General features: G+C 47.3%; 1 pseudogene; it reads right to left on the reverse strand.

The window, feature by feature from the left end:
- Positions 1-32: 32 nt before the first annotated feature.
- LOC114507483 lies at positions 33-5,934 on the reverse strand (annotated as a pseudogene).
- Positions 5,935-8,738: the final 2,804 nt, after the last annotated feature.

Raw genomic sequence — 8,738 nt, forward strand, 5'->3', positions numbered from 1 at the left:
TCCTGCCTGGAAACATAGTACTTTTTCCTTTCTGCCAAATCCCTCTCCATTTCTGCCTTTCTCTTTTCCCACTCCAGGCTATCCTTCAGGTTTCTGATTTTCTCCTCACATTCCTTTCTTACCTACCTATTCTCTTGCTCCAGCTCAGCTCTGCATTGCTCTTGTATCACTCGGATCTGTGTCTGAATCTCCTTCTCTGCCCTTTGGTACATCTTAATGTAGAATCCTCACTTGTTCTCCATTACCATGTGCTGGACCAGGTCCAGCAGCTGTGCCCTCTGGGCCTCCTGCTCAGCCCCTCTGGCCTTTTTGTTAAATATACAGTGATGATCCTTGAACTTCTTCATCAGATCCTGATTGAATTTTGGAGCTTCCTCTAAGTAATCACAGAACACTATGTTATCCAAGTCATCCTTCTGGGTAAATATGAGAATCATGTATCTCCTAGCCCTGGGACCTAACATCATCAGCACCTCTCCACAGCCTGTTGCTCCTCTCTTGTGTATTGGCCCAGTGGGACCACCAGGAGCAGTGCATGAGGCCCCAGGGACATCAGGAGGATGCAACAAGCAATCTCCTTTCGTGTGTCAGTATTTGGCACCTTGGTGTGGAAAAGACCAGGTGTGTCCACAACCACAATTTCTCTCCCAGTCCAGGTGTTACTCCCTTTCTCACAGACCTTGGTGACATATTTTGTTGCAATGCTGAAGTGAAACACTCTCTTCCCAAGGATGCTGTTCCCTGTGGCACTTTTTCTGGCTCCAGTCTTACCCACTAAGACTAGTCTCAGTTGTGACTCTCTGGGGTCTTGGTTTCCAAGCCCTGGAACATCAGGAAATAAAGCCACAGCATTAGGATTGACCTGCAGCATTCCCCCTGCAGTACTCACACCCACCTGTGCCCATCTCTGTTGCTTCATCAGGTCCTGTCCGTGTGTGACCCTTGCACCCACAGGAACTCTGAGGAAGCTCTTCTGCAGGAATCAGAGAACTCCCAGCCCATCTCAGGAGACCCTTGGGCTGCTCACTCTGACTTTTGGCAGCTGAGAGCCCATAGAGGAAGGTGCCCAAGGGTGTAAGTGAGAACTCTGAACCACTGTAGGTGCTATCCCTCCTAAGCCAAGGCAGCAAGTGACAGAAAAGCGGACTGTGGGACATCATAGCAGAAGATCCTCTAACCCCCACATCATAGTCACAAGGGAACTTTTCTTCTTCCCATGAAGAATCCGGGGGGAGGCACTCAGGCCCTCCATCCTTATAGGGTGAGAAGGGAACCTGAGCAGAAAGAAGGAGAGACCCTTTATATGTCACATACACAGCCCTCCTGTCAGGGACTGTGACCCACAGAGCACAAAACACCTTACTTAAAACTACAGCTTTGTGTAGAAATCTAATGAAGTTTTCTTATTTTAAATTAATATGTTGAAGATGTATAACCAGAAAGTATTAACAATTCCCTGGAGTTACTATAAATAAAAATCCTTGACACCTAAATAACAACAACAACAACAACAACAACAACAACAACTCATGTAGATTAGCATCAGTAGAATTACACTTTCTTAGCCTCACTTGGTTAGGTGCACCTACCTCCTAGGAAACTTGCAGGTTAATTAATAACAGAGCAGCATAGCCTACCAACCGAACCATGTTTTCAAAATAACTGTGAAGGTAAACACCAGACCATCTGCATAGCACCTCCCCTACTTCTGTTTAGTAGATCTCTGCTTCTCTCTTTAGTGGGTCTCACAGTGGAAGCTTCCGGATTTGGTGGGCACAGCCCAGGACCAGGCAAGTCAACTGATGACCACATCTGAGGGCCTGTTTTCCTGAGAAAGAACACCCTCCAGTGCAGCCCTTGTGTGAGACAGAGGCCTGCAGGGGGGACCCTGTACCACAGCCACTGTCTCTGCTCAGAGTTCATGCCCATGTGGTCACACTGATGACATTAGGGACATGAGTGATACCTGCATTTCCCTTTCACAGAAATCATCACCATCACCCAAGCCCTCAGACCAAAAGTCTAGGAATCTCCCTTGATTCCTCTCTTCTCTTGGCTTTCCAGATCCAACCCACCAGCAAGTTCTCTTGCCTCCATCCACAATCTGACTGCTTCTCTCCATGTAGAAGACCATCATACCATCCCAACCTACATCACCATCCATGCCTCAGCTGTTCCCCGAGTGGCCTCTTTATTTCCAGTATGCCCCCTTCTGCCTATTCTGTAACTGGAATGATTTTCTAAAATATCCATCAAACGGAGGAAAGATTTGGCAGAAACCCCATCTCTGACTTCCACAAGATCAGTAATAATTCCCCATCTTCCACACACTCTGTGGGGAAGCTGTAGCTAATCCAGGGAGTAGCCAAACCACCCCTGAGGGCAAGTTTCCCACATTTGATAACCAGCATCCTGGGATGAGAGGGTAAGTTTCCAGAAACTGAGAACACGGGACACAGGATAGTTACCAACAAGGAGAATGTGGGTGGGATTTCAGATCACTGTGCCATTAGCATCACAGTGGAAGGCACCACCTAGGGACACCCTGAGGGCGTCAGCTGTCACCACACAGGGAGTGGGAAAATCCTGGGAGATGAGACAAAAGGCCACCACAGGCCAGCTCCACCCTGGAGGAGTTTGCCAATGCTGAGGGCACGTGGTGATCTATGTGACAGAGTGCTGCTGTGGCCATGGACTGTTCCCATCTGGGATATGTGCCTCTTTGGGATGTGGATATGTAGCTACATCCAGGAATGCTGAGTCCATTTCCCACTCTTCAATCTGGGTGGGCCATGTGACTCATTCTGGACAAGAGGGCAGCAGAAGCATGATCCCAGCATGGGTCCTAAAAGTGTGGATGGGCTGGCTGTCTCCGTCTCCCCTCAGAGCCCTGTAGCTGCCTGAGGAAGAGACTAGACTTGCCTGCTCAGTGGTAAGGGACACAGGTCCACCTATGCCTGTCACTCTGGCCTGGCCAAGAGCATGCTGACTAGCAGACACATCCATGGGGCTACCCAATTCCAAATTATCCAGTTGCTGGATCTTGAGAGAATCATGCTAGATGAAATAAGTCACATGAAAAAAGGACAAGAACCATATGATTTCATTCATGTGTGGGATATAAAATAGGAAGCCACAGGTGAAAAAAAACAAAACAAACTCATGGACACAGACAACAACATGGTGTTTACCAGGAGGAAAGAAAGGAGGGGCAAAGTGGAACAGGGTAAACAGAGTGAAATGTGTGGTGATAGGAGGAGACAAGATTTTGGGTTGTGAATACATGATGTAATACACGGATGATGAATGATAGGATTGTACACCTGAACCTTATATAGTGTTATTAATCTTCTCACCCCAACACATTTCATCTAAAAAAAAAAAGATTATCAAGTTATACACTGAACTACCACTTACCACCAGGTACATGAGGGAGTCCGGGTGTGATGAGTTCAGCTGGCCCAGAACCAAGAACTGCCAACAAAATTACTGATATTTCCAGGCCAACACATTGTGGTGTGGTTTGCAAACCACCATGAAATCAACTGATGCAGTTACTTTCTGTACACAAGGGAGTAAAAGGGGGTTTATGTGAGAAATGGAGTGAGCCAGTCTGTGGAATTTGTTGGTTACAGTGAGGCCACCTGGAGCTAGGACATAGGGACTTTAAAAACTCATTTACTCTCACATTTCTCCTTCCCAACTTTCTCTAAGACTGAAGAGAGGGGCAGAGAAACACGCAGAAAGGCTATGGCTGACCCTCCTGATGTGTGCACATGTTTGGAAGTAGGAGACAAGAGCCCTCATCAAGCCTGGATCTCTCAGGACACTGTAACCTCTCTTCCTCTGACTGGTGATGCCACATTAGGAGGGGCCAAGGTGGAGGGTCCAGGAAAAAGAAAGAGCAGAGTCGATGAAGACAAAATGAGAAATGGGGTTGGGGGTATTTGGGTCTTGCTCAGTTGGGGACTAGGAGACAGGACAGGAGAGCTCCTGCCAGGTCCCCTCCTTCAGCCTGGCCTGGGGAGCCCAAGTCCCCTCTCACCATGGCTGGTCCCAGGTTCACTGATGCTGAAACTCGAGCTGTGCAATGGAGCTGCCATTGTTCTGTGAGTTCCTGTGGGTAAGAAACACAACTCATTTCAGGGAAATGGAGTAACTGCAAACTGAACCTCCTGCAGCCAAGAGCCCCTACTTCCCCTAGACTGGCTACTTGACTTCTCCTTCCTAGAACTTCTGTTCCACTCCCCTGGTCAGTCTCCTTTTTGCTTCCTGCTCTTCCTCTGCACAAACATACAGGCTTCAGGTGCCTCCTCAGCTCGGGTTCTGGGCACTGCACGCGCTTCCCCCGTCCCCTCAGTAACTTCTTCCTCTGAACTACATTGGAACGTACTCTGTAGCCTGGACCCACCCCAGAGCTCTGAACTTTCATATCCCACTCAACCTTTCCACTGGGCAAGTTCATGGGCATCTCACACAGAAATGGCCACAGGAAACCTTTGACCTCCATGGTCTCCAGCCTGTCTTGCCTTCAGGTCACAGGGATGATCCCATTCCCCCCCACTCCCTTTCAGTGAATGGCCTCAGCCCAGGGTGCTTGCGGAGTCATGGGGTTGCCTACCGCACATCACTCCTCAGTTTTGCTCATCCATCCTGTGGAATCGACCTCCAAAACATGCAGGAGTGTCCCTGCTCCCACCTTCAGGCTGATCCAGGCCACTGGGACTGGTTTCCCTGCCACAGCCCCTAGCTGATCCTCTTTTCCTTAGTCCCTCTTCACCTCTACAATCAGACAGTTTGTTAAAACTCAAATTTCATTATTTTCTCCAAAGCCTCTGCCCCCAACACTGTCACCACCCACAGGATAGCTGCGCTGAGGTCCCCTCGCCACTGGCTCTCCCAGTGCCCTCAGGGGTTCCCATGGAGCTCAGATCTCAGTCGGGAGTTCTGCATCTGCTCTCTCTACTCTGCCCTGGTCAGTTGTAAGGTTCGTGACGATGGACCCTTTTGGGCAGTGTCCAGTCTTGTATTCCCTTATTATCTGGGACAAGCACATAACTGAACACAGAGTTCTTCACAACACATTGTTAAATAAATAAATTGATCAAAACTCCCTCTGCTTGTTGATTCCTTCTGACCTTGATGTTGAGCCTACATTGTGAAAAAGGTGGCCCTTTCCTTATTCATCAATGGTCAGTATCACAGGAGCATGGTATTTCATTGTAAATACTTTGTCTCCTCACTGGCTACACACATTTGGCAGCAGGGAGAGCCATTAGAAGAACTGGGAGTGGAGAGGACCTTGCCTGGGACAGGCTGAAAATGCTAGCTGGGAAGGGCAGGCTCCTCTGATAGGAGCCATCAAATACACACCTGAAACACTGTCAGAAAGACAGACGCTCCTTTGGAAAGAAGACTTATGTTTTCATGCCTTAAAGATAGTGAATAGAAAACCCCTTCTCATAAACTGAGAAGAGGAATCCAGGAATTTTCCAAATCAGCTTGGCCACAATGCATGGCAGTCAGAGCCCTGCTTCTGACCCTTCCTAGTGCTTTCCGCCCACCAGCTGCCCTCAGAACCAATTTTGCCGACTCACCCAGCTCTGCCCCAGAAAGCTTCAAGTTTATTTATAGTGTCTGTTAAGTGGTGAAAGGAATCATGTATCTGTACAAATATCCTCTGAGCAGCAAACCTGTACAATGTGCGAATTTGCAGGGCTCAGACTTAACATCAGATAGCAGCCCAAATTCAGTCAGCAGAAAACAGGAAACAGGAAGCAAGGAGAAATCTACACTGAGAGCAAGTTTGCAGAAAGGTTTCACAGGGATCCCTGGCGAGAGGACTCTGATGCTCCACATCCCACATTTCCCTGCCGCTCCCCCCAGCACACACAGGATCACCCATGTTGCTCTACCTGGAAAATCTGCATCCTGCTCTGGTCTCCGACTTTAAAGCAGTGCTAAGTGAGGACACTGAGGACCAAGAGGAGGAGAGAGCCTGTGAGGGGAGGAGCTGTCCACACTGGCTGAGTTAAGAGGCCTCTGCCCAGACAGACTGTCATATTGGGTTTCTGGCCAGGCCTTCAATGGGGGACACAGGAGAGGCAACCACTCATTGATGTTTCTCTCCCTTTCTTCCTCCCTTCCCCTCTAAAAATGAATGAATATAATCTTTTTTAAAAAAAATTGTTTAAACTGGAGAAATGCCCTGGCTGGTGCAGCCCAGTTAGTTGGAAGGTTGCACCATACACCAAAAGTTTGCAGGGTCAATTCCCGGTCGGGACACCTTCCTAGATTGCCGGTTCCATTCCTGGTCAGGGAAGCAACCAATGGATGTTTCTGTCACATAGATGTTTCCCTCTATCTTGCTTTCTCTCTCTCTTCCTCTCCCTCTAAAAAAATCAATAAAAACGTAACTTTGGGTGAGGGTTTAATAAATAAATAAATAAATAAATAAATAAATAAATGCAAGGACTGATAAAGAGTACCGGTTCCAGGAGGATGGCGGCGTGGTAGGAGAGAGCAGATTCCACTCCCCTTACACACAGAAGAAAAACCTAGCCAATCAGCAGAGGAACAGAGCAAACAGCCAACAATATCACAACATACATGAAAATTGGAGATCAAAAATTGTAGTGGACACTGAAAAACCAGACGGTAAGGAGAGTGCTTCAGAATAATAAGGGCCCAGGGAGCAGCGCCCGGACTAGGTTGCAGCCCCAGGCCCTGTGCTCCTGGGTCTGCCTCAGGCCACTTGGGAGAGAGCGAGGTCAACAGCTCCCACCCCAGCCAAACAAGGATTGAGCAGCACCAGGGGAGGCCTGGTTGCTTGAAGACAGAGAGAGGGGAGTGAGAACTGAAAGACAATCACACACGGGCTGTGAGCACCCACGCATAGCCCTGAGAAGAGTGTGCACTGGAGACTGTGGGACAAAGGGCGGCCTGGCCATGCGCTGTGCCCACGCCCGCAACCCAGAGAGTGTGGTTCTGTGGAAGACCAGGAGCCCAAAGCTGTGAACAAGGAAAAGGCACAGGTGCTCTGCAGGATCCCCAGAGCACACAGCCGTGAACACGGGGAAGGTGAGCGCACTCCACACTCCACACTCCACAGGATCCAGGAGACAACAGCCGTAAGCTCAGGAGAGTGTCCTTAGGAAGACCCAGGTCCCATACCCAGGGCCCTGTGGAGAGGCACCAGACTGGCTCTGGGGAGAACGTGCGGCTAGCCCTGGGGACTGTACTCGAGAGGCTGACTGAGTGCTGAATTGGAAGTAGGAAAAGAGATACCAGTTGCCCCTCAGCCTACTGAAGCCAGCAAGACCAGAAAAAATGGTGTGGCCAGTTGGAAACCAACAAGAGGTTTTTTTGTTATTTTGTCTTTTTTTAAGTAACTTTTTATTTTTTAATTCTTATTATTTTTATACCTCTCAATTCTTTTTTTATGTATTTTTATTTATTTTATTTTATTTTAATCATTATTCAATTACAGTTTTCTCCTTTTTACTCCCAATCCAGCCCCCCTCCCACCCCTCCCCACTTCCCTCCCATTACCACCCTCCCCTTAGTTTATGACCATGTGTCCTTTAAGTTTGTTCCTGTGAACCCTTCCCACTGTCCCCTGAAATTCCCTCTACTCTATTCTGTGGGCACTGTCAGCCTGTCCTCTATTTCAGTGTCTTTGGTTATATTTTGCTTGTTTCTTTGTTTTGTTGTTTAGGTTCCTGTTAAAGGTGAGATCATACGGTATTTGTCTCTCACTGACTGGCTTGTTTCACTTAGCATAATGTTTTCCAGCTCCATCCAAGCTGTTGCAAAGGGTAGGAGCTCCTTCTTTCTTTCTGCTGCATAGAATTCCATTGTGTCAATGTACCATAGTTTTTTGATCCATTCATTCACTGATGGGCAACTTGGTTGCTTCCAGCATCTAGCTATTGTAAATTGTGCTGCTGTGAATATTGGGATCCACAGGTTCTTTTGAATTGGTGTTTTAGTATTCTTAGGATAGAGTCCCAGCAGTGGAATTGCTGGGTCCAAAGGCAGATCCATTTTTAGTTTTCTGAAGAAGTTCCATACTGCTTTCCATAGTGGCTGCACCACTCTGCAGTCCCACCAACAGTGCACTAGGGTTCCCTTTTCTCCACAACCTCTCCAACACTTGTTGTTTGTTGCTTTGTTTATGATGGCCATTCTGACTGGTGTGAAGTGGTATCTCATTGTGGTTATAATTTGCATCTCTCTGATAGCTACCAATATTGAACATCGTTTCATGTGTCTTTGGATTTTCTGTATGTCCTCCTTGGAGAAGTGTCTGTTTAAGTCCTTTGCCCACTTTTTAATTGGATTCCTTGTCTTCTTAGAGTGCAGTCTTGTAAGTTCTTTATATATTTTGGAGATTAAACCCTTGCCTGAGGTATCATTGGCAAATATGTTTTCCCATACAGTTGGATCTCTTTTTATTTTGATACTGTTTTCTTTAGCTGTGCAGAAGCTTTTAATTTTGATGAGGTCCCACTTGTTTATTCTTTCCTTTATGTCCCTTGCTATAAGAGACATGTCAGTAAAAAAGTGTCTTCGTGAAATATCTGAGATTTTCCTACCTACGTTCTCCTCTAGGACTTTAATGGTGTCACGTTTTATATTTAAGTCTTTTATCCACCTTGAATTTATTTTTGTATATGGTGTAAGTTGGTGCTCAAGTTTTATTTTTTTGCACGTGGCTGTCCAGTTCTTCCCACACC

The sequence above is a fragment of the Phyllostomus discolor genome, chromosome 10 (genome assembly GCF_004126475.2).
Source record: "Phyllostomus discolor isolate MPI-MPIP mPhyDis1 chromosome 10, mPhyDis1.pri.v3, whole genome shotgun sequence".
NCBI lineage: Eukaryota > Metazoa > Chordata > Mammalia > Chiroptera > Phyllostomidae > Phyllostomus > Phyllostomus discolor.